Raw genomic sequence first — 27,700 nt, 5'->3', positions numbered from 1 at the left:
CCCACAAGGAGCATCCTCATTGCAAAGCTGGGGGACCATGCCGAGGCATCTGTGAGTAAACGTGAGCTGAGCCCCAGGCCAGCTGCTGCTGAACTGTTCCCACCCTTCCCAGGTAAAACACCTGAATATGTACAAGGACTTGAAAGCCTAGAGGAAGGGCCGTGGAGCCACACCAGCGACAGCACGCCAGCCGACTTGGTGCCTGCAGGCCAGCCATTATTGTCGTGGTCTCGGGTGCTCTTCTGGAAGCTTTCCATTTCCCTGCCTGAGATACCCGTCCTGTCCCGGCCCCCACTGCTTTTTTCCTTCCTCACCTCTGCCCAGGGAGAAATTCCAGTGGCAGTTACGGGTGACACGTCCTCTTCTTTAGCAAGTGGCAACTTGGCAACTCCTGCAGAAAGTCCAGCAGAGCCCCACTCACACCAGGCCACCCAAAAAGCCGTAGCCCCTCACTCCCACGCACCAGCCCGGCCCCAACACTGCTGACGGGAAAGAGAATATGGCGTCAGGCACAGCTGCAGGGGCTCTTGCTGCCTGGAACAGTGTTTATATTGACCTCAACCCAGGCACACCTGGGGAGGGCTGGCCCACATGGTCAGGCTGCCCAGTTCAGCCAATCCTCACCCCTCAGGGGCTCACAGTTGCAGAAAATGGAACTTGCTGAACCGGCCAGGTCCAAGGAACAGGTGTGGCTCCTAAGAGTCAGGATAAACAAGGGGCTGCAGCTCTGCCTTGTCTTGTAATCATTTTATCTGGCCCATGAGTGGGAGACAACTTCAAGAAGACCCTCTCCTAATGAGAGGAACCCAGGAATCAGGGAGAGGAGGGGTGGTGGGTGGAGACAGAGGCCCTGTGCCCCAGCTGAATTGGAAGTCTCTGGAAGGCCAGGCAGAGGGAGGCCGCACAGAGTGATGCCCAGGGTCACAGACCTGTTGGAGCTGCTGTTTGTTAGTTCAAGTCCTGCTCTGAGGTGTTCTGTGTCAGCTCTGACCGACAGGTGAGCTGGGGTTGCTCTGCAATCAGGGCTATGTGCACGGTTCCTGTGTGCTCAGCCCTGCTGGGGTACCTTCCCAGGGGAGCTCTGTATCATGCGAAGGGTCTGACCACGAGAGCCTCATGGGCTGCTGGGTAGCTGCACAGGTGAGCTCCATACCCTGGGAGAGGCCTGACCACGAGAGCCCCGTGGGCTACGGACAACCTGCCCAGGTGAGCTTCATATCCTTGGAGGGGCGTGACCATGAGAGCCCTGTTGGCTGCTGGGGACCTGCCAAGATGAGCTCCATATCCTGGGATTGGCCTGACCACGAGAGCCCCGTGGGCTGCTAGGGACCTGGTAAAGGATGTCAGGACAGTCAGTGAAGCCACTGGGGATATACATCCAGTAGTTCCTAATTCCTACACCCTGCTGGTCATTCTACCATCCAGCAGGACATGGTATTCTGTATTAGACTTCAATGATGCCTTCTGTATTCCATTAGTCTCAGAATCACAAGAAATTTTGGCTTGTGAGTGGCAGGACTCAACATACAACAAAAACAATATGATGGGCCGTCCTGCCCCAAGGGTTCAAAAATTCCCACAGCATCTTTGGGGAAACATTACCTAAACACCTAAAAGTTCTACCTCTGCAAAAGGGAACCCTCCTTCAATATGCAGACGACATTCTGATCGCCAGCCCTACTAAGGAGGCCTCTGAACTACCTAGCCAATAAAGGATAGAAGGTGTCGAAGAAAAAGGCTCAAATATCACAGACTAAGGTGACCTGTCTGGGCTTCATTCTCACAGAAGGTCAGAGAAGCTCATCCCAGGAAAGGGAAGAAGCCATTTGCAGCCTTACCCCTTCTAAAACTAGAAGACAACGTAGGGGTTACTGGGGAGGCCAGGGTTTGCTGCATCTGGATCCCTAACTACAGTCTAATAGCTGGGCCTCTATATGAAACACTGAAAGGAAAAGATGATGATCCTTTTGAATAGAATCCAGAAGCAGCCTGTCAAGAATGCAAAGAGCAGTCAATTCAGACCCTTGCCCTGCAACTCCCTAATTTAGCTAAGCCCTTTGACCTTTACATCCGCATAGAAGGTGAATCACCCTTGGAGTATTAGTGCAAAAACTGGGACCACTTGAAACGGAACAACGCAAGAATGCCCTCCAGGTAGGATAAACTACAGTCACCAAGGGCTTGGCCTACTGCCCCATCCGGCCAGGGTCTGGGGGTATCTAAAAACCTGGAAATCAGCAGTCCACAAGGCCAACTCCCTCCTAAAGGAAAAGGACCCCATGTGGTGATCCTAACCACCCACCATGCCCTGAAGTTGCAGGGGTCACTCGATGGGCACACTGACCTCGAGTGAGGAGGCCCACCAGCTCCAACCTCCAGAGAGACAACCGGGGGCAACAGGCCCCCATGACGACTCATGTGTCCATCACTTGACCTGGAGTTTCTCTCAGAAAACAAGAGTGTGCCCCAAAAGAGCAGACTACTGCTTGCAGGAGTTACTGCACCCAGAGGGGAGCTAATAAGCTTGGTGGAGGAACCGTATATCACGCTGTCACCATAGAAAATCCTACAGACATCGCAGTGACGGCAGTCAATGAGACCAGCTGGACTCCTGGTTACTTCAAAAGACCATTGATTCAGTGGCCGTCATGGTCATGGATCACCACCGGCCCTGGACTGTCTGGGAGTTGAGTGGGCAGGGCTCTGACATCTGGTGCTGTTTGTACGTTAATTCAGGGACCTAATTGATGAAAGCACAGACTACTGGTCAGAGCATCTAGGCTGGCAGAAACCGTCAGCCTAAGGTGGCCGAACAAATGTGGGGTGGGGTAAAACCGGCCCCCACAGCGTCTCTGCGCATCTATTTCCTGCACCCTTAAAGGTCATTAGAATCTATAACACTTCCAATGCTGGCACTCAGGCAGACGAGCAGTGAGGCAGGAGGCCTGGGGACAATCAACCTCACCTGGAGGCTGCTGGGGAGAAGTTCTGCCCCTCCCCACGAGTATGAGGACTCCCAACTCAGCACGAAGCAGTTACAGAAGAGGGGTCTGCACCCACAGCGCCCCAAGAATGAGGAATGGGACAAAAGGCAGAGGAGGGGCTTGTCACCGCCAAAGCCCATGAAAAATTCCTGGGAGATAAAAATAGAATCTGGGCAGTAAACTAAAGTCTAACCTTTTTTTCCTTTGTGCTTTGTCTAATTTCACGTGCTCCTAAGGTTCCACAGGCAGAGGTCCCACACCCGGCACTTCAGACCCGATTTCCTAGTGCAGAATGGCTGGGTCGACACTTCAGCTCCCGGGGCTCCATGCACACTCTGCGACCTACAGCCTTAGCTGCAGCCAACCGGCCCTCGAGAGCTCCGCCCCCTCCCTCCCGCTGACGCTGCTGGGATCCCTAAACAGCAGCCCAGCCCACAGCACGCGTGGGAGCGCACGCTCTCATCTCTCCATTCTCTGATCAAAATATAAATTTTCGCTTGCTTCTGAACCAAACTCAGTCTCGATCTGTTGGCTCCAATGACACTGGGCAAGGGGAGCCTTGTTGGGGCCCACTCTAGAGGATCAGTAACAGAAATTGAGAACATTGTAACTTCAATGAACAGGTATGTGAGCCGCACTGTAATTAATATATAGCAGTGTACAAGGCTCAGGTAAAATAAGATGTTTCTAACACTTTCATTGGATATTTCCATCACTTTATATGGAGCACAGGGGCACTGCAATTCACCTGTTCCCTAACCCTAACCCTAATTCTAACCCTAACCCTAACCCTAAGCCTAAACCTAACCCTTACCCGAAGCCTTATCCTAACCCATACCCTAATCCTAACCTGTACACTAACACTAACACATACCCTAACACATATGCTAACCTGAAACCATTGTTGTACCCTAACCTGTACCATACCCGTTCCTTAACCCTAACCCTAACACTAACACTAACACTAAACCGTACCCATTCCCTAACCCTAACCCTAGCACTAACCCTAAACCTTAACCTAACCCGTACCCTAATCCTAACCCGTGCACTAACTCGTACACTAACCCTAAACCCTTGTTGTACCCTAACATTTACCCTAAACCATACCCGTTCCCGAACACTAACCCTAACCTTAACATTAACCCTAACACTAACCCTAAACCTTACCCTAACCCGTACCCTAATCCTATCCCGTAGACTATCACTAACCCATTCTCTAACACGTATGCTAAAACTAAACCCTTCTCATACCCTAAACTGTAACCTAAACCATACCAGACCCTAACCCTAACCATAACTCTAACTCTTACAGTAACCAGTACCCTAATCCTAACCCATACACTAACACTCAACCATACCCTAACACTTACCCAAATCCTAACCCATTGTCATACCCTACCCTGTACCCTAAATTGTACCCATTCCCCAAAACTAACCCTAACAATAACTCTAACCCTAAATCTTACCCTAACCCATACACTAACACTAAACTGTACCCTAACACATACCCTAACCCTAAACATTTGTCATACCCTAACCTCTACCCTAAACCATACCAGTTCCCTAACCCTAACCTTAACCCTAACCCTAACCCTTATCCTTAACCTATCCTGTACCCTAATCCTAACCTGTATACTAACACTAACCCGTACCCTAACACGTACCCTAACACTAATCTGTTGTCGTATCCTAAACTGTACCGTAAACCGTACCCATTCCCTAATCCTAACCCTAACCCTAACCTTAACCTTACCCTAAACCATTCCCTAATCCTAACCCATACACTAACACTAACCCATACCCTAACAAGTACTCTTACACTCACGCATTGCTGTACCCCACCTCTATCCTAAACCGTACCCATTCCCTAACCCTAACCCTAACCCTGATGCTTACCCTAATGCACACCCTAATCCTAACCCTTTCATTAACACTAAACTGTCCCCTAACATGTACCACAACCCTAACCCTTTGGCATACCCTAAACCATACCCATTCCTTAACCCTAACCCTAACCTTAACACTAACCCTAACCCTAACCTTAATGCTAAACCTAACACTAACCCTAAACCTTACCCTAACTTGTACCCTAATCCTAACCTGTACACAAACACTAACCCATACCCTATCATGTACCCTTACCCTATCCCCTTGTCGTACCTAACCTGTACCCTAAACAGTACCCATTCCCTAAGCCTAACCCTAACCCTAAACTTAACCCTAAACCTTAACCTAATGCATACCCTAATCCTAACCTTTGTACTAACCCTAAACCATACCCATTCCCTGACCCTAACCCTAACCCTAACCCTAATCCTAACCCTAACCTTTACACAATCCGTACCCTAATCCTAAGCCTAACACTAACCCATAGCCTAACATGTACCCTAAACCCAACCTGTTGTCGTACCCTAACCTGTACCATAAACCATACCCTTTCCTTAACCCTAACCCTACCTTAACCCTAAACCTAACACTAACCCTAAACCTTACCCTAACCCATACCCCAATCCTAACGTGTACACTAACTCTAACCCATACCCTAACATGTACCCTAACTCTAACTTGTGTCATACCCTAACCTGTACCCAAAACCATAACTGTTCCCTAACCCTATACTTAACCCTAACCCTAACCCTTACCCTAACGTTTACCCTAATCCTAACCCATACACTAACACTAACCCATACCCTAACACGTAACCTAACCCTAACCTGTTTTCATACCCTAACCTGTACCCTAAATCATACACCATTCCCTAACCCTAACCCTAACCCTAACCCTAACCCTTTCCTTTGAATACTAGGTTGGGGATGAATTACTTGTTGTCGGTAATTTGTTGGGAGATTGCTACACTGACTTGGAGCTGGAATGATGTGTGGCATAGCCAGTGTGTCAGCTGTCATGCTGACATCAAAGATAGGGTCTGTGAGTCAACAGCCATTGAAAATAGCTCCCTCTGAAAGTCATCTTCAGTCCAGTGCTTGGGTTTGTCAGGTGATAGTCTTTATGTCTTCTTCTTCTTCCTCTGGTTGCTTCTCAAGCACATTTCCATCCAGGGTGTGCCAGAAGAAGAATTCTGCCTTTCTAAAGGGCTGCTTCCATAAAGGGTTGAGAAATCCTGGGCAGGAATATCTTTAAGAAGATTCATGAGCTTCAGGTGGTTCTTGGTGTTTCCAGCCTTCGAAGAGACAGGTGGCGGCATGTGATGAGGAGGGTCAGACTTGAGCCAATGGTAGACACCCTGTTCCCTGTTATTTGCAACAAACTGGTAAGAACTTGGTTCTGAGACACCTTGCTGAAGTCCTCCCCATGGCCCACAGACTCGTGCCTATCTTTGATGCTCATGCTCATATTAAACAAGGTAATATGGACCCCCAGAAATGTGTTGGTTGGTGTAGTGGTACCACTCATTGGGTTGTTGCCTATGGTCATGCCATACCCTGGGCTGCTAGCCAGGGGCAGGTTCTTTTTCACCATGTCTTCAACTGTCTCTGCAATGAGGGACAGTGCTGGGTGTTGGTCTGAATGGTTTCAGCTTTCCTCCGAATAGCCCTCATTGTCACAGGGATGGACATACATATTTGAACAACTTTGGCAATGAAGTCATCTGTGAAGATGAGTGCATCTGACAGTCCCTTGTAGAGTTTACAGCTCACATGTGTTGAGTCCTGTACATCCATTACCACAGACACCAGGGAGTCATTCACAGGGTGCTGAAAAGATATGCTGAAATGGGACTCTGAGAGCGGACACACTTCTAATTGGAGGAGCCCAGGAGAATCTTCTTTCAGAATAGTTCTTTTGACACAGCTTCCAATTAGGGTGTATTAAGCCCCTTGGTGTCTGATCAGATTCAGGATAAGGGGAACCCAGCCAGTGTGCTGAAAGGTGATTTTGCTAACAAGGTTCCTGGTAGATTTCTACCTTCTGGAAGTGGAGCATCCTTGTTGAGGAAATAGCAGTGTGGCTGACCTGGAACAGCAGCATAAAATCACATGTTGTGATTCAAAGGTACAAGGTCAGGGTCCTTTGACATCTCAAAGTGAGTGATCGGTTCATAGATGGGTACATAAGTTGCCTGGGTTTCAAACAATGGAATTCCTGTGCAGTTCTGAAGTTTCTGAACAAATGCTCTAGATACTGGGATTGGCTGGGGAAATTTCAAGAAGAAACAGGCAGAAAGATCCACACTCTTGGCACTCGTGATTGAGGAGAAGGAGGGAGTCCATTTGTTGTCAACTGGGTGTGACCCCATAATTAATGGTGAAGTTGGGAGTTTATACATAATAGATGTTCCTTCAATTGTCACTGATGCATTCATGCCCAAAGATCAAGGAACATTATTCTTGTGCAAAACGATAGGGGATGTAGTCTTATCATCCAGCATGTCAGAAGGAGAGGCATAATACTTTAAGTTAATTAAATGACCCCCACTTCTTGGAGTGAGATAGCCAACACTTCCATGAAGAATCTTATCCAAGGGACCAGCATTCGTTACTTTCCAATACATAACTGCCATTTAAAATAGATCTTGTTCTAAGGATTGGAGAGCCAAGTACATTTTAGTCTTCAGTTTGTTGTCCCCTGGAAGGTTATAAAGATTAACAAGACCCTTAAGGTGCTTAGAAAATTCATCAAAAATTTTTCCCCTTAGCTGCTGTACAAGCTCTGGACAGCTCACAGGATTCTCTCCATTGTGAGCCACTTTTACATCACAAAACTGTCCTGCAGGATCTAACTGCACTTCCACATAGAACATATCTGATGTGATGTAACATTCAATGTCACTGGCACTGAGATGACAGCCCAGTCCATTCTGGCTTGCTATAGACTCCAGTCAGTCATTGCTGGTAAAGATGTTACATGAATTGACGCACAAGCTTAATGGTTTCACTCCAAGTTCTACTTTGGTTAAATTTTGCATGGAGCCGTTCCAAGAGAGAACTCATCTTACCCACATTTTTGGACTCCTCAGTTTCCCCCTGAGCCCTCATCCTGACGGCAGGGAGAGCCTGAGTCCTACACAAGAGGATATGTCTTTCCCCACCACTAATTGAGGAACCAAGTTGGTTAGGGCTCCTGGGATGCAGGGTGCCTGCAGTCCCCACTCTTCCCAGGAAGGCTCAGTCAGAAGTCCCTGGGGACAAGAAGAGAAGGGTGCTCTTGGCTGCCGCTGTCTTCCCCAACAGAACCTGCACCACATCTTCTTTATCCATTTGTCTGTTGATGGACATTTAGGTTGCTTCCGTGACCTGACTATTGTAAATAGTGCTTCAAAGAACATTGGAGTGCATGTGTCTTTTTGAATTATGGTTTCTCTGAGTATACACCCAGTAGTGAGATTGCTGGGTCATATGGTAATTCTATTTTTAGTTTTTTAAGGAAACTTCATACTGTTCTCCATAGTGGCTGTATCAATTTACATTCCCACCAACAGTGCAAGAGGGTTCTCTTTTCTTCACACCCTCACCAACATTGTTTTTTGTAGATTTTCTGATGATGATCATTTTAACAGGTGTGAGGTGATACCACATTGTAGTTTTGATTTGCATTTCTCTAATACTTATTGATGTTGTGCAGCTTTACATGTGCCTCTTGGCCATCTGTATGTCTTTGGAGAAATGTCTATTTAGGTCTAATGCCCATTTTTGGATTGGGTTTCTTTTTTTTAATATTGAGCTGCATGAGCTGTTTATATATTTTGGAGGTTAATCCTTTGTCCATTGATTCCTTTGCAAATACTTTCTGCCATTCTGAGGGTTATCTTTTTGTCTTGTTTATAGTTTCTTTTGCTGTGCAAAAGCTTTTAAGTTTCATTAGGTCCCATTTTTTAATTTTTGTTTTTATTTCTATTTCTCTAGGAGGTGGGTCAAAAAAGATCTTCTGTGATTTATGTCAAAGAATATTCTTCCTATGTTTTCCTCTAAGAGTTTTATAGTGTCTGTCTTACATTTAGTTCTTTAATCCATTTTGAGTTTATTTTTGTATGTGGTGTTAGGGAGTGTTCTAATTTCATTCTTTTACATGTAGCTGTCCAGTTTTCCCAACACCACTTATTGAAGAGGCTGTCTTTTCTCCATGTTATATTCTTGCCTCCTTTATAGAAGATAAGGTGACCATATGTACATGGGCTTATCGCTGGGATTTCTATCCTGTTCCATTTATCTATATTTCTGTTTTGTGCCAGTACCATATTGTCTTGATTACTGTAACTTTGTAGTATAGTCTGAAGTCATGGAGTCTGATTTCTCCAGATCCTTTTTTTCCCCTCAAGATTGCTTTGGCTATTCGGGGTCTTTTGTGTCTCCATACAAATTTCAAGATTCTTTTGGTCTTGTTCTGTAAAAAATGCCATTGGTAATTTGATAAGGATGGCATTAAATCTGTAGATTACTTTGCATAGAAGAGTCATTTTCAAAATATTGATTCTTCCAATCCAGGAACATGGTATATCTCTCCATCTGTTTGTATAATCTTTGATTTCTTTCATCAGTGACTTAGAGTTTTCTGAGTACAGGTCTTTTTCCTCCTTAGGTAGGTTTATTGCTAGTTATTTTATTCTTTTTGTTGCAATGGTGAATGGGATTGTTTCCTTAATTTCTCTTTCTGACATTTCATTGTTAGTGTATAGGAATGCAAGAGATTTCTGTGCATTAATTTTATATCCTGCAACTTTACCAAATTCATTGATTAGCTCTAGAAGTTTGCTGATGGCATCTTTAGGATTGTCTATGTATAGTATCATGTTATCTGCAAATAGTGACAGTTTTACTTCTTCTTTCCCAATTTGTATTCCATTAATTTCTTTTTCTTCTCTGATTGTCCTGGCTAAAACTTCCAAAACTATGTTGAATAATAGTGGCGACAGTGGACATCATTGTCTTGCTCCTGATCTTAGAGGAAATGCTTTCTATTTTTCACCACTGAGAATGATGTTGGCTGTGAGTTTGTCGTATATGATCTTTATTATGTTGAGGCAGGTTCCATCTATGCCCACTTTCAAGAGAGTTTTTTTTAATCATAAATGGGTGTTGAATTTTGTCAAAAGCTTTTTCTGCATCTATTGAGATGCATTTTTCTGCATCTATTGATCATATGATTTTTATTCTGCAGTTTGTTAATACGGTGTATCACATTGGTTGATTTCTATATGTTAAAGTATCCTTGCATCCCTGGGATAAATCCCACTTGATCATGGTGTATAATATTTTTAATGTGCTATTGGATTTTGTTTGCTAGCATTTTGTTGAGGATTTTTGCTTCTATGTTCATCCGTGATATTGGTCTGTAATTTTCTTTTTATTTGTAGTATCTTTGGTTTTGGTATCAGCATGATGGTGGCCTCCTAGAATGAGTTTGGACGTGTTCCTTCCTCTGCAATTTTTTGGAAGAGTTTGAGAAGAATGGGTGTTAGCTCTTCTCTAAATGTTTGATAGAATTCACCTGTGAGGCCACATGGTCCTGCACTTTTGTTTGTTGTAAGATTTTTAATCACAGTTTCAATTTCATTACTTGTAATTGATCTGTTCATATTTTCTATTTCTTTCTGGTTCAGTCTTGGAAGGTTATACCTTTCTAAGAATTTTTCTGTTTCTTCCAGGTTTCCATTTTATTGGCATAGAGTTACTTGTACTGTTCTCTTAGGATGCTTTGTATTTCTGTGATGTCCATTGTAACATCTCCTTTTTCATTTCTAATTTTATTGATTTGAGACCTCTCCCTCTTTTTCTTGATGAGGCTGGCTAAAGGTTTATCAATTTTGTTTATCTTCTCAAAGAACCAACTTTTAGTTTTATTTATCTTTGTTATTGTTTTCTTTGACTCTATTTCATTTATTTCTGCTCTAATCTTTATGATTTCCTTCTTTCTACTAACTTTGGTTTTTGTTTATTCTTCTTTCTCTAGTTCCTTTAGGTGTAAGTTTAGATTGTTTATTTGAGGTTTTTCTTGTTTCTTTTATAGCTATAAACTTCCCTCTTACAACTGCTTTTGCTGCATCCCATAGATTTTAGATCATTGTGTTCTCATTGTCATTTCTCTCTAGGTAATTTTTATTTCCTCTTTGATTTCTTCAGTGATCTCTTGGTTGTTTAATAGTGTATTGTTTCGTATCCATGTGTTTGTATTTTTTACAGTTTTTTTTTTCCTGTAATTGATATCTAGTCTCATAGCGTTGTGGTCAGAAAAGATGCTTGATATGATTTTGATTTTCTTAAAATACTGAGGCTTGATTTGCGGCCCAAGATGTGATTTATCCTGGAGAATGTTCTGTGTGCACATGAGAAGAAAGTGTATTCTGTTGTTTTTGGATGGAATGTCCTATAAATATCAATTAAGTCCACCTGGTCTAATGTGTCATTTAAAGTTTATGTATTTTATTTAAGTTGTTTATTTATTTTATTTAAATTGTTTATTTATTTTATTTAAATTTTTTATTTATTTGCTGTTTGGGTGATCTGTCCATTTGTGTTAAGTGGGGTGTTAAAGTCGCCTACTCTTATTGTGTTACTGTTGATTTCCCCTTTTATGGCAGTTGGCATTTGCCTTATGTATTGAGTAGCTCCTATATTGGGTGCATAGATATTTACAATTGTTCTATCTTCTTCTTGGATTGATCCCTTGATCATTATGTAGTGTCTTTCCATGTCCTTGTAACAGTCTTTATTTTAAGGTGTATTTTATCTGATATGAGTATTGCTACTCCAGCCTTTTTTTGACTTCCATTTGCATGGAATATCTTTTTCCATCCTTTCACTTTCAGTCTGTATATGTCCCTAATTCTGAAGTGGGTCTCTTGTAGACAGCATATATGTGTGTCTTGTTTTTGCATCCATTCAGCCAGTCTGTGTCTTTTGATTGAGGCATTTAATCCGTTTACATTTAAGGTAGAGTCGGCGGGAAGATGGCGGAAGAGTAAGACGTGGAGATCGCCTTCCTCCTCACGGATACACCAGAAATACATCTACGCGTGGAACAACTCCTACAGAACACCTACTGAAGGCTGGCAGAAGACCTCAGAGCTCCCAAAAGGCAAGAAACTCCCCACGTACCTGGGTAGGGCAAAAGAAAAAAGAAAAAACAGAGACAAAAGAATAAGGACGGCACCTGCACCAGTGGGAGGGAGCTGTGGAGAAGGAAAAGTTTCCACACACTAGGAAGCCCCTCCGTGGGCGGAGACTGCGGGAGGCGGAGGGGGGAGCTTCGGGACCGCGGAGTGGTGCACAGCGACGGGTGTGGAGGGCAAAGCGGGGAGATTCCTGCACAGACGATCGGTGCCGACCGGCACTCACCAACCCGAGAGGCTTGTCTGCTCACCCGCCGGGGCGGGCGGGGCTGCGAGCTGAGGCTCGGGTTTCGGTTTTGGACGGAGCGCAGGGAGAGGACTGGAGTTGGCGGCTTGAGCATAGCCTGAAGGGGTTGGTGCGCCACGACTAGCCGGGAGGGAGTTCGGGGAAAAGCCTGCACCGGCCGAAGAGGCAAGAGACTTTTTCTTCCCTCTTTGTTTCCTGGTGCGCGAGGAGAGGGGTTTAAGAGCGCTGCTTAAAGGAACTCCAGAGACGGGCGCGAGCCGCGGCTAAAAGCGCGAACCCCAGAGATGGGCGCGAGCCGCGGCTGAGGGCGCGAGCCCCCGAGACGGGCGCGAGCCGCGGCGGGAAGCGCGAGCCCCAGAGACGGGCGCGAGCCGCGGCTGAAACCGCGGAGCCCAGAGACGGGCGGGAGACGCTGGGGCTGCTGCTGCCGCCACCAGGGGGGCTGTGTGCGAGCACAGGTCACTCTCCGCGCCCCTCTTCCGCGGAGCCTGTGCAGGCTGCCACTGCCAGGTTCCCGGGATCCAGGGACAACTTCCCCGGGAGTACGCACGGCGGGTCTCAGGCTGGTGCAGCGTCACGCCGGCCTCTGCCGCAGCGTCACGCCGCCTCTGCCGCCGCAGGCCCGCCCCGCACGCAGTGCCCCGCCTTCCCCCATCCCCCAACCCCCGGCCTGAGTGAGCCGGAGCTCCCGAATCAGCGGCTCCTTTAACCCCGTCCTGTCTGAGCAAAAAACAGACGCCCTCCAGCGACCTGCGCGCAGGGGCAGGGCCGGGTACAAAGCTGAGCTCCTGTGAGCTGTGAGAGCAGGGAGGAGAGGGGGAGGTCTCTCCCGGCAGCCGCGGAGGCGGAGGATTGAAGCTCCACAATCAACTTGATGTGCCCTGCATTGTGGAATACCTGAATAGACAGGGAGTGATCCCAAATTGAAGAGGTGGAATTTAGGAGCGAGATCTGTGATTTTTTTCCCTTTTCCTCTTTTTGTGAATGTGTGCGTGTATGCTTCTGTGTGAGATCTTGTCTGTATACTCTTGCTTCCACCATTTGTCCTAGGGCTCTATCCGTCCATGGTTTTTTGTTTTTTTTTTTTTTAATTTTTTTTAATAATTAATTTTAATTGTAATAACTTTATTGAACTTTACCTTCGTTCTTTCTTTCTTTCTTTCCTTCCCTCCTTCCCTCCTTTAGACAGCGAATCACCCCAGGTTGAGGGGGTGGTCTCTGGGAGCAGGATTTATGATTTTTCCCCCTTTGCCTCTCTTTGTGAACGTGTATGTGTATTCTTCTGTGTAAGATTTTCTCTGTATAGCTTTGCTTCCAACAGGTGTCCTAGGGCTTTATCCACCCATGGTTTTTTTTTAAAAAAAATTTTTTTTTCTCAATAATTAATTTTAATTGTAATAACTTTATTGTACTTTACCTTCGTTCTTTCTTTCTTTCTTTCCTTCCTTCCTTCCCTCCTTTAGACAGCAAATCACCCCAGGTTGAGGAGGTGGTCTCTGGGAGCAGGATTTATGATTTTTCCCCCTTTGCCTCTCTTTGTGAACGTGTATGTGTATGCTTCTGTGTAAGATTTTTCTCTGTATAGCTTTGCTTCCAACATTTGTCCTAGGGCTCTATCCGTCCATGGTTTTTTTAAAAAAAAAAAAATTTTTTTTCTTAATAATTAATTTTAATTGTAATAACTTTATTGTACTTTACCTTCGTTCTTTCTTTCTTTCTTTCCTTCCTTCCTTCCCTCCTTTAGACAGCGAATCACCCCAGGTTGAGGAGGTGGTCTCTGGGAGCAGGATTTATGATTTTTCCCCCTTTGCCTCTCTTTGTGAACGCGTATGTGTATGCTTCTGTGTAAGATTTTCTCTGTATAGCTTTGCTTCCAACATTTGTCCTAGGGCTCTATCCGTCCATGGTTTTTTTTAAAAAAAAAAAATTTTTTTTCTTAATAATTAATTTTAATTGTAATAACTTTATTGTACTTTACCTTCGTTCTTTCTTTCTTTCTTTCCTTCCTTCCTTCCCTCCTTTAGACAGCGAATCACCCCAGGTTGAGGAGGTGGTCTCTGGGAGCAGGATTTATGATTTTTCCCCCTTTGCCTCTCTTTGTGAACACGTATGTGTATGCTTCTGTGTAAGATTTTCTCTGTATAGCTTTGTTTCCAACATTTGTCCTAGGGTTCTATCTGTTCTTTTTTTTTTTTCTTTCTAAATATTTTTTAGTACAATAACTATATTATACTTTATTTTATTTTTACTGTATCTTCTTTCTTTCAGTCTTTTTTCCTTCTTTCCCTCCTTCCTTCCTCCCTTCCTCCCTCCCTCCTTTCTTTCCTTCTTTGCTTCTTTCTTCCTTCCTTCCTTTCCTCCTTCCCTTCTTTCTTTCCTCATACTTCTACTAATTCTCTCTACATTTTCTCCTTCTTTCCCTCCTACCTTCCTTCCTTCCTCCCTCCCTCCCTCCTTTCTTTCCTTCTTTGCTTCTTTCTTCCTTCCTTCCTTTCCTCCTTTCCTTCTCTCTTTCCTCAAACTTCTACTAATTCTCTCTACATTTTCTCCTTCTTTCCCTCCTTCTTTCCTTCCTTCCTCCCTCCCTCCCTCCCTCCCTCCTTTCTTTCCTTCTTTGCTTCTTTCTTCCTTCCTTCCTTTCCTCCTTTCCCTCTTTCTTTCCTCATACTTCTACTAATTCTCTCTACATTTTCTCCTTCTTTCCCTCCTTCCTTCCTTCCTTCCTCCCTCCCTCCCTCCTTTCTTTCCTTCTTTGCTTCTTTCTTCCTTCCTTCCTTTCCTCCTTTCCTTCTTTCTTTCCTCATACTTCTAATAATTCTCTCTACTTTTCCTCCCTTTTATTCTGAGCCGTGTGGATGAAAGGCTCTTGGTGCTCCAGCCCAGGAGGCAGGGCTCTGCCTCTGAGGTAGGAGAGCCAACTTCAGGACACTGATCAACAAGAGACCTCCCAGCTCCACATAATATTAAACGGTGGAAATCTCCCAGAGACCTCCATCTTAACACCAGCACCCAGCTTCACTCAACGACCAGCAAGCCACAGTGCTGGACAACCTATGCCAAACAACTAGCAAAACAGGAACACAACCCCACCCATTAGCAGAGAGGCTGCCTAAAATCATAACAAGGCCACAGACACCCCAAAACACACCACCAGACATGAACCTGCCCACTAGAGAGACAAGATCCAGCCTCATCCAGCACAACCCAGGCACTAGTCCCCTCCACCAGGAAGCCTACACAACCCGCTGAAACAACCTTAGCCACTGGAGACAGACATCAAAAACAACGGGAACTACGAACGTGCAGCCTGCAAAACGGAGACCCCAAACACAGTAAGATAAGCAAAATGAGAAGACAGAAAAACACACAGCAGATGAAGGAGCAAGATAAAAACCCACCAGACCTAACAAATGAAGAGGAAATAGGCAATCTACCTGAAAAAGAATTCAGAATAATGATAGTAAGGATGATCCGAAATCTTGGAAGTAGAATGGACAAAATGCAAGAAACAGTTAACAAGGACCTACAAGAACTAAAGATGAAACAAGCAACGATGAACAACGCAATAAATGAAATTAAAAGTACTCTAGATAGGATCAATAGCAGAATAACTGAGGCAGAAGAACGGATAAGTGACCTGGAAGATAAAGTAGTGGAAATAACTACTGCAGAGCAGAATAAAGAAAAAAGAATGAAAAGAACTGAGGACAGTCTCAGAGAGCTCTGGGACAACATTAAACGCACCAACATTCGAATTATAGGGGTTCCAGAAGAAGAAGAAAAAAAGAAAGGGACTGAGAAAATATTTGAAGAGATTATAGTTGAAAACTTCCCTAATATGGGAAAGGAAATAGTTAATCAAGTCCAGGAAGCACAGAGAGTCCCATACAGGATAAATCCAAGGAAAAATACGCCAAGACACATACTAATCAAACTATCAAAAATTAAATACAAAGAAAGCATATTAAAAGCAGCAAGGGAAAAACAACAAATAACACACAAGGGAATCCCCATAAGGTTAACAGCTGATCTCTCAGCAGAAACCCTACAAGCCAGAAGGGAGTGGCAGGACATACTGAAAGTGATGAAGGAGAAAAACCTGCAACCAAGACTACTCTACCCAGCAAGGATCTCATTCAGATTTGATGGAGAAATTAAAACCTTTACAGACAAGCAAAAGCTGAGAGAGTTCAGCACCACCAAACCAGCTTTACAACAAATGCTAAAGGAACTTCTCTAGATAAGAAATGCAAAAGAAGGAAACGACCTATAATAACGAACCCAAAACAATATAGAAAATGGGAATAGGAACATACATATCGATAATTACCTTAAATGTAAGTGGACTAAATGCTCCCACCAAAAGACACAGATTGGCTGAATGGATACAAAAACAAGACCCTTATATATGCTGTCTACAAGAGACCCACCTCAGACCTAGAGACACATACAGACTGAAAGTAAGGGGATGGAAAAAGATATTCCATGCAAATGGAAACCAAAAGAAAGCTGGAGTAGCAATTCTCATATCAGACAAAATAGACTTTAAAATAAGGACTATTAAAAGGGATAAAGAATGACACTACATAATGATCAAGGGATCGATCCAAGAAGAAGATATAACAATTGTAAATATTTATGCACCCAACATAGGAGCACCTCAATACGTAAGGCAAATACTAACAGCCATAAAAGGGGAAATTGACAGTAACACATTCATAGTAGGGGACTTTAACACCCCACTTTCACCCATGGACAGATCATCCAAAATGAAAATAAATAAGGAAACACAAGCTTTAAATGATACATTAAACAAGATGGACTTAATTGATATTTATAGGACACTCCATCCAAAAACAACAGAATACACATTTTTCTCAAGTGCTCATGGAACATTCTCCAGGATAGATCATATCTTGGCTCACAAATCAAGCCTTGGTAAATTTAAGAAAATTGAAATTGTATCAAGTATCTTTTCTGACCACAACGCCATGAGACTAGATATCAATTACAGGAAAAGATCTGTAAAATATACAAACACATGGAGGCTAAACAATACACTACTTAATAATGAAGTGATCACTGAAGAAATCAAAGAGGAAATAAAAAAATACCTAGAAACAAATGACAATGGAGACACAACGACCCAAAACCTATGGGATGCAGCAAAAGCAGTTCTAAGGGGGAAGTTTATAGCAATACAAGCCCACCTTAAGAAGCAGGAAACATCTCGAATAAACAACCTAACCTTGCACCTCAAGCAATTAGAGAAAGAAGAACAAAAAAGCCCCAAAGCTAGCAGAAGGAAAGAAATCATAAAAATCAGATCAGAAATAAATGAAAAAGAAATGAAGGAAACGATAGCAAAGATCAATAAAACTAAAAGCTGGTTCTTTGAGAAGATAAACAAAATAGATAAACCACTAGCCAGACTCATCAAGAAAAAAAGGGAGAAGACTCAAATCAATAGAATTAGAAATGAGAAAGGAGAAATAACAACTGACACTGCAGAAATAAAAAAAATCATGAGAGATTACTACAAGCAACTCTATGCCAATAAAATGGACAACCTGGAAGAAATGGACAAATTCTTAGAAATGCACAACCTGCCAAGACTGAATCAGGAAGAAATAGAAAATATGAACAGACCAATCACAAGCACTGAAATTGAAACTGTGATTAAAAATCTTCCAACAAACAAAAGCCCAGGACCAGATGGCTTCACAGGTGAATTCTATCAAACGTTTAGAGAAGAGCTAACACCTATCCTTCTCAAACTCTTCCAAAATATAGCAGAGGGAGGAACACTCCCAAATTCCTTCTACGAGGCCACCATCACCTTGATACCAAAACCAGACAAGGATGTCACAAATAAAGAAAACTACAGGCCAATATCACTGATGAACATAGATGCAAAAATCCTCAACAAAATACTAGCAAACAGAATCCAACAGCACATTAAAAGGATCATACACCATGATCAAGTGGGGTTTATTCCAGGAATGCAGGGATTCTTCAATATACGCAAATCTATCAATGTGATAAACCATATTAACAAATTGAAGGAGAAAAACCATATGATCATCTCAATAGATGCAGAGAAAGCTTTCGACAAAATTCAACACCCATTTATGATAAAAACCCTCCAGAAAGTAGGCATAGAGGGAACTTTCCTCAACATAATAAAGGCCATATATGACAAGCCCACAGCAAACATCATCCTCAATGGTGAAAAACTGAAAGCATTTCCACTAAGATCAGGAACAAGACAAGGTTGCCCACTCTCACCACTCTTATTCAACATAGTTTTGGAAGTTTTAGCCACAGCAATCAGAGAAGAAAAGGAAATAAAAGGAATCCACATCGGAAAAGAAGAAGTAAAGCTGTCACTGTTTGCAGATGACATGATACTATACATAGAGAATCCTAAAGATGCTACCAGAAAACTACTAGAGCTAATCAATGAATTTGGTAAAGTAGCAGGATACAAAATTAATGCACAGAAATCTCTGGCATTCCTATATACTAATGATGAAAAATCTGAAAGTGAAATCAAGAAAACACTCCCATTTACCATTGCAACAAAAAGAACAAAATATCTAGGAATAAACCTACCTAAGGATACGAAAGACCTGTATGCAGAAAATTATAAGACACTGATGAAAGAAATTAAAGATGATACAAATAGATGGAGAGATATACCATGTTCTTGGATGGGAAGAATCAACATTGTGAAAATGACTCTACTACCCAAAGCAATCTACAGATTCAATGCAATCCCTATCAAACTACCACTGGCATTTTTCACAGAACTAGAACAAAAAATTTCGCAATTTGTATGGAAACACAAAAGACCCCGAATAGCCAAAGCAATCTTGAGAACGAAAAAAGGAGCTGGAGGAATCAGGCTCCCTGACTTCAGACTATACTACAAAGCAACAGTAATTAAGACAGTATGGTACTGGCACAAAAACAGAGAGATAGATCAGTGGAACAGGATAGAAAGCCCAGAGATAAACCCATGCACATATGGACACCTTATCTTTGATAAAGGTGGCAGGAATGTACAGTGGAGAAAGGACAGCCTCTTCAATAAATGGTGCTGGGAAAACTGGACAGGTACATGTAAAAGTATGAGATTAGATCACTCCCTAACACCATACACAAAAATAAGCTCAAAATGGATTAAAGACCTAAATGTAAGGCCAGAAACTATCAAACTCTTAGAGGAAAACATAGGAAGAACACTCTATGACATAAATCACAGCAAGATCCTTTCTGACCCACCTCCTAGAGTAATGGAAATAAAAACAAAAATAAACAAATGGGACCTAATGAAACTTCAAAGCTTTTGCACAGCAAAGGAAACCATAATCAAGACCAAAAGACAACCCTCAGAATGGGAGAAAACATTTGCAAATGAAGCAACTGACAAAGGATTAATCTCCAAAATTTATAAGCAGCTCATGCAGCTTAATAACAAAATACTAACAACCCAATCCAAAAATGGGCAGAAGACCTAAACAGACATTTCTCCAAAGAAGATATACAGAATGCCAACAAACACATGAAAGAATGCTCAACATCATTAATCATTAGAGAAATGCAAATCAAAACTACAATGAGATATCATCTCACACCAGTCAGAATGGCCATCATCAAAAAATCTAGAAACAATAAATGCTGGAGAGGGTGTGGAGAAAAGGGGACACTCTTGCACTGCTGGTGGGAATGTGAATTGGTTCAGCCACTATGGAGAACAGTATGGAGGTTCCTTAAAAAACTACAAATAGAATTACCATATGACCCAGCAATCCCACTACTGGGCATATACCCTGAGAAAACCAAAATTCAAAAAGAGTCATGTACCAAAATGTTCATTGCAGCTCTATTTACAATAGCCCGGAGATGGAAAGAACCTAAGCGCCCATCATCGGACGAATGGATAAAGAAGATGTGGCACATATACACAATGGAATATTACTCAGCCTTAAAAAGAAATGAAATTGAGTTATTTGTAATGAGATGGATAGACCTAGAGTCTGTCATACAGAGTGAAGTAAGTCAGAAAGACAAAGACAAATACCGTATGCTAACACATATATATGGAATTTAAGGGGAAAAAATGTCATGAAGAACCTAGGGATAAGACAGGAATAGAGGCACAGACCTACTGGAGAACGGACTTGAGGATATGGGGAGGGGGAAGGGTGAGTTTTGACAGGGCGAGAGAGAGTCATGGACATATACACACTAACAAACATAGTAAGGTAGATAGCTAGGGGGAAGCAGCCGCAAGGCACAGGGATATTAGCTCGAGGCTTTGGGACAGCCTGGAGGGGTGGGGGGGGGGAGAGTGGGAGGGAGGGAGATGCAAGAGGGAAGACACATGGGAGCACATGTATATGTATGGCTGATTCACTTTGTTATAAATCAGAAACTAACACACCATTGTAAAGCAATTATACCCCAATAAAGATGTTAAAAAAAAAAAAAAAAAAGGAAGTGATTTTGAAGAAGCCGTTTTGGAGCTAAAGGTGATAAGTGAGTAATATCTGAGAATACATATCACTCTAAGGGAAATCTAAGTGTTCTGTACTTGATTTGGGGGAGGAGGATGGTGAACAGGACAGAAGCAAAAAAGCAGTTATCCTTAGAGCTAGTCAACATCTTAGACAGTGGATTTAACCCCAAATCCTCTTCATGTATTTATACATTTATTGTGCTGTACTTTAAAATTAAACTATTTCCATAAATATCTACCATAAAAATTGATCATTTATTTCCCTCTACATTTCCCCTCACATATTTTGAAGAAAGGCACCATGATTAGCAAAAAGTACCATTACTCTAAGAGACCAGAATTCCATCTGGGTACCATGATGGACAGAGGCTTAACAGGGAGTGTTAGTGGTCCAGAACCAAATCCACTGTTTGGAGGAAGTGACTGTGAGGGTTTGACAGAGTAGATTGAGGTGCTGGTTAGTTTTATTGTTTTTTAATTTCACATTCATAGGCTCTTTTATGTCTGGCTTTTTTTGTTGTTGTTCACCATTCTGTTTGAGATTTTTCTATGTAGTTAATTGAATGTAGCTATAGTTCATTTCTATCTCTTTTTCATTGTTTTGCTTTTTACATTTAGATCTTTCATCTATAGAAATGTATTTTTGGCATGAAGTTTAATGAAAAGCTCAAAATATTGTTTCATAATGTATATATTCACTTATCTCCATACCAGTAGTGAATAGTGTAGAAAATTTCCACCAGTTTTCAATGCATTGTTTCCCATAAACTTCTCATAGGTACCAGGGTAAGTCTAAATTTTCTGTGTGTGGTTATAATGATTTATCTGTCTATTTCTCTGGTGTTTCCATTTCTAAAGCTATATATTCTCTGCCAAGACGAACACATTGTTTCCTTTTAGTTGTAATGTTTTTCTCGTACTGTGGCTATGTTGGGCCTACCTTAAGTTAATTCTTCTCATTTAGCACCAACTGACAAGATATCGATATACTCATTTTATCCATCTTCTTTATGTATAACTTGAATGGAAAAAATCTAATCCATTATGTCTTGAAGGAAAGAGTGACAAACTCTCCTGAGCCATGTTACTGCGATCTCACTTCAGTATCCTCCCAGTAAGAGGTCAAAGATTTCATAGTCATGGAAATAACCTCATGCAGGTGACAGCATTTTTCAGTACCTTTCCCATAACAGTTCTTTGACTTATTGGTGTAAAGACAAGTCCAACCTTTAGAAGCAGTTGTTTGATTATATATCCATGCTTATCTTTCACTCATTTAAACTTTGTCTATTTTACAGCCACTTCTAATGCTCAGAAATGGGTATTCCTTCTCCTTCCTCTTTCTCAACATAGATATAGGTTTCATCTGCTTATGTCAACTTGGAACTTAAATGATTATATTCTTCCAGGAAATGCAAGGTCTCTTTGGTTTATTTGTTCTTGCTTCCTTGGCTTTGATCTGTTCCATTTTTCTCAGGAGCAGTTTATTTCCTTTTTTCAAGAGAATTGGCAGTTCCCTCAGACAATTCTGAGAAGATGGATTGTCTTTCAGACTGCTTTCTGTTTTCCAGAAGTATATTCCCCCAGGAAGATCAGGGATTGGTAGTAAAAATTATTAGCTCTATTATAATTTTTAGCCAAAAAAAGATGATGTAGCTGAGGTTCCTAATATATTTCCCACAACTGAGAAACTAGAATAGAACTGAGCTTATGATGGTTCCATACTTTGTGATATCAAGTTTTAAAAAGACAAAATAATATATAGTCTCAGAAGTTAGAATATCCATCATTCTTGAATAGACAGTGAATTCATCTAGTATTCTGGTGCTGTTATATTTTGATATGGGTGTTGGTTATGTGAATCTACTAGCTGACCTAGCCTGTGCAGAGTTCAAGAAGAGGAGGAGTAGTGGAAGGAAAAGAAAGGAGTGAGAATGGAAAAGTAAAAAGATCTTGACTCTTTCATGGACTCACTTCACCTTGTTACCTTCATGTTTTAGATAATCTTTACTCAGTGGAAGAAAGAAAATTTGGAAAAATGACAAAAGAAGATTGTTTAAGGAAGTGACTACATGTAGTCTCAATTTAAGCACAGAAGAAGTCTTCCTTGAAACTCCAATAAATGGAATAGACATATGATATAGATACAGAACAGATATAGATAGAGGGGCAACATGTCTACATTGGCAAATTTTACTCTGTTCCTTCCCTATTATCCTTCTATGGCCAATTGCAGATATGCTTGTGTAGAGGAGATATGACAGGCATTGGTATAAGTTCCAGTATCAGCTTCAATGTTCTTGTAATTTTTGAACTTCAGATACCCATTTATCTCATGGGAAAAGAAAAGAACCCCCTTCCATCCACAGAGAGCAATGGTGCTTTGTCCATCTTCTCCCACTGGTGTAGCTGTGAAACACGAGGACAAAAAATGTCCAAGTCTCAGATGAATGACTTTCCTCTCCAGGTTTGGGTTCTGGTACTCATATTTTCATGGTGGGTCCAGAAGATGAAGGAATAAGGCTGAAGTGCACAGGCAAGGGATGGTTTCCCCAGCCTGAAATACAATGGGAAGATGCAAAGGGAGAGAAGATCCCATCTCTCGCTGAGGACAAGACACAAGATAATGATGGGTTGTTTCAGTTTGAGGCATCCCTTCTTGTGAGAGACAGGTCAAAGACAGAAGTGTCCTGTTCCATGAAGAACCCTTTCTTTGGACAAGAGCAAGTGGAAACCATTTTTATCCCAGGTCAGTGTTGCTCATTTGAGGGGCAGGACAGGAGTAAGGAGGAGATATTTATGACCTGGGATGGGCTAGACTTGCTTGGTGTATGTTTTTAATCAGGTTTGGGGAGGGGGTCCTGTGTCAGAACCTTTCTTCCCTAGGACCTCTCCTTGGAAGGTAGCATTCGTTGTGACTTTGGTGATACTTGGGGCTTTCATTGGTGCTGTTGTGTATTTGGCTCAAAATGAACGACAGAAAAAGAAGAAACTATCAGAAGTCAAGAAGGAAAAGGAGAAAGAAAGTAAAGCCAAAGGTAAAACTGTGAATCAGACTTGGTGGGGATCTGTGAATTTATGGGTTTGTTAACATGATTCCGCATGCGGATGGCATCTTTTGGGAACAAAGAGATATGTGTAAGGATGAGTTAGAGCGCCAAGACCTCCTATAAAACATGGAGCCCAGGACCTCCATGAGAAAAAAAAAAAGTATTATAAAGTCCATTGGAGAGAGAAAATATCACTGGTATAAACATAGAGGTTTTTTTTTTAATGGTCATAATAATTCTCAATTAAGGTAATTTTTTTGTTTTAGGTATATGGAAGTAGCACTTAGGATCTGGGCTTAGTAACATAGTCTAGAAAATATTTACTTTCTGTTAAATCCATTTTGTTATTTTCTTTCCTTTTTAGAATCATTTGAGAAAGAGCTTGGTAAGTCTTCCACTTTCTTTGCTCTAATAGAGGAAGTAGAGTCATTACTGTATGCTGTGTGTCTGGCCTCTCACAGGCTGTTATTCCTTTCAGCCAGAAGGAAGAAATTGTATCGGCAAGGTGAGTTATACTGATGTTATGGTTGGATGAACCATTTCATTGGCCCCTCTGTTCTGGTCACCCCCTATTTACCTTGTTGGTGAGGGAGGGATCCCATACCCTAAACAGTATAAGATGTTCAAACACATGACACCCAACACTGGACAAAAGAGATTGACAGCAGTTTTTTAGTCACATGTACCCACATCCTGGGGAAGAAAGACACCTCACACCATGCAGGACCACATGGAGAATGCACCTGGGAGCAGAACGAATTAACATGGTCTGTAGGAGCCAGGATTTTCAGGAATAAGAGAATGAGGTGGCGCTGTTTTCTGTGGAAGTATGTAATTGGCTTGTTTGATATTTTTTGCAGGCTGACAGGGAGGTAAAGTTCATTAGGTTGAAGACCAGCTGTGGTTCAGCTGTTTTGGCCAACAGGGAAATTAGCTGAGAGGGGGAGCTTTTCCTGCTGGGTGGAGGGCATACCTGGTGAAAGCAGGAGAGCTCACGATTAGGCATTTGGAGCCCTGTGAAGCTCAAAGGTATCAAGGCAGCACATAGAATTTTAGGCTTTCCAATACACTCTCACAATTTAAGCCTACTTTTCCTTTCTTCCCGCGAAAAACCAGACCCTCATATTTTAACATAGATGTAGAATGTGGAAAGTGTGAGAAATAAAACAGGAGATGTAAAAGAGGGCAAGTACATCAGAATTGTCATTGAGATAATGAATGCAGAAATATAGTACTATCATAAACCCTCAGATTTCTTGTGGTCACTGCCATTTCACACCCTGAAGTGGCATTCCAATGAATGAGAGAATCTAATTCCTTTGTTCTATCTCAGATTGGAGAAAAGCAGGGTTATATGCTGGTGAGTAACTGATGTTGTCTTGGGGCTTCACGTACTTCAGGATTTCATGAGACATTTCCAGAGAATTTTTCAGATAGGTGCCATCATCTGGAGATTTTACTTTGAATCTGGGAGTCCAAAAAAATACAAGAGGTAAAGGGATAAGCATCTCACTAGTTCGGAGGAAACGTCCTTAGCATATTTTCCCATATGATTTTCTTTTTAGACTGGAGAAAGGAATAGTTCAAAGCAGGTGAGTGCCCTTACTATTTTGTCTCACTTAATCTCTTTTATACAAATGAGAAACTACTCTATTTGTATAAATTCCCAGTAATACCTAACTGGTTTTTCATTTCATGGCTTTCATTTCAATCTCATGCAGAAATGTTAACAGATTTCTTACTGTTCTTACACCGTTCATTCATCAGCATAAAATTATACAACTATTTATTCAGTGCCAAATAAATAGAGTGGAGCTGGTCTCTAACTTCATGGAAAAGCGCATGTACAAACTGTGATGAATCTTATGAAGGAATAAAAGATTGTCATGAGAAAAAAAAATCGTGGATTAAAGGAATTACCCCAAGGAATTGATATTTAATCTGAGACTTAAGTGATATGGTAGATCTATTCATGTGAATAACATTGAAAGAATAGTTCAGTCAGAAGGAAGTCTATTACATACCCAGTCTGATACACAGAAGAGCTTGTTGCATCTCAGTGGAAAAATGGCCCCTGACCATCTTAGGGTCTTTCCAGAATTATGAGTCGATTTCTACTGCTTGCTACTTCACTCTGAATATCCCTGTATCCACACACATTTCCCAGTTAAGTTAATCCTCCAAAAATTAAAATATATTATAATTTCTAACATACAAATTCTTATGAGAAAACTTTTAATTATTGAAGATGTTCGGTTTGACAAGAAGCAGATTAATTACTACTAGTATTAGCACTATTGCTATTATGAGTACAGGTATTAGTGTTATTACAACCATCAGAAGCTAAAATTTACCAAGTGTTCATCATGAACAAGATGTAGTACTAAGTTCTCTACACATTAGCTCGTTGACTTTTCACACTAGTCCTGTATGTACTGAGGTACCATAATGATGTACATCTTCATGAGATTAAAGTGGGACAGAGAGAGACAAAGTAACTTCAACATCACTGCCACGAAAGACAGAGTGATTATCAAAATCCAGCTCTTTCTGACCACACAGCCTGGGATTTCAACCATTAGAAATATAATAAGAGTGTATGAGAAGTAGATGACTTAGTTTTTACATAAGCCTAGAGAAAAATGACACCAAAGAAGCTTAAATGAAAGTGGGTACACTGTGATTGGAAATAAGGCATGGCTTAACTATTAAGAGCAAGCAGTAGAGCAACCAGCATTTGCAGGAGGTTAGAGAAACAACAACTTGAAATATATGATCCTGGAGATTTTCAGATGAGACAGACTTCTTGGCTAAATGGTCTCAGCCTGTCTGGAACACATGGTTACCCAAGGTCCTTTCCATCCCTGGCCTTCTATGATCTACACATCATGTGTCTCCTATGAATGAACATAGGAGAGAACATGCATTGTTTTACCTAATCTTCCATTTCTCTCCCCCTTATTTTTCTTCATTCTCCTTTCCCAGTAATTTGCATCTTCCCTAAAACTAACAAGTCTCCACTGTGGAATGACCTTTATTTTTTTTTCCCCCATACCTACAGTGGTTTTTACTCTGGATCCAGTCACAGCTCTTCCCAACCTCATCTTATCTGAGAGCAGAAAACATATTTATTCAAAAGAGAGTGTTTCTCAGAATGGTGATGCCCCAACACACCAAGAGCAAGGGGAGTCTGAAGCCATCTTCAGTGTTCTGGGCAAGATTTTTCTTACTGTGGAGAGACAATACTGAGAGGTAGAAGTAAATATTGGGCAGAAGTTGGATCTAGAACTAGATGGGCTCTGGGTGTTTGCTCAGACACAGCAAAGAGAGAGGGGTGGTTTTTAGAATGTCCAGAGAAGAATTTCTAGGCGGTGGTATACAAGGCAGGAGAATTCATATTTCCCACCTCCCAGAGAAAGCCTCTGTCACTGAGGCAGCACTCCTGCAAGATAGGAGTTTTCTTGGACTGGGATGCTGGGAATGTGTCCTTTTACAATATGATCGATGGGTCCCACATCTATCCTTTTACTGGAATCACCTTCTATGGGACCCTTCATCCTTACTTTAGCCTTCAGGGTGCTGGCGCATCTTTGACCATCTGTGCAGCTTCAGATCACACTGAAAATTGTCCTGATTCTTCTCCAAAGACCTCTTTAACTCATTTAAGTAGTTGTGATATAAGCGTCCCTCAAGAAACTCTCTATTACCTCCATAAGAAGTGAAGTGTCAGCACCTCTGCTGCCTCTGCTCAAGCTTCTTATAGGTATGTTGTCCAAGAAAGCTCTTCTTCTTGAAGAGTAGGTCATTCTCACTAGGTATAAATCTGAC

General features: G+C 41.9%; 2 pseudogenes; one reads left to right on the top strand and one right to left on the bottom strand.

Annotated features, from left to right (window-relative positions):
- Positions 1–417: 417 nt before the first annotated feature.
- Positions 418–7,981, bottom strand: LOC136129652 (mediator of RNA polymerase II transcription subunit 1 pseudogene; annotated as a pseudogene).
- Positions 7,982–8,486: 505 nt separating this feature from the next.
- On the top strand, positions 8,487–27,594 carry LOC136129651 (butyrophilin subfamily 1 member A1-like; annotated as a pseudogene).
- Positions 27,595–27,700: the final 106 nt, after the last annotated feature.

This window comes from Phocoena phocoena, chromosome 10 (assembly GCF_963924675.1).
Source record: "Phocoena phocoena chromosome 10, mPhoPho1.1, whole genome shotgun sequence".
Lineage (NCBI taxonomy): Eukaryota > Metazoa > Chordata > Mammalia > Artiodactyla > Phocoenidae > Phocoena > Phocoena phocoena.
Note: the sequence above shows the minus strand (reverse complement) of the source record. Positions and strands in the feature narration are given on the sequence as shown.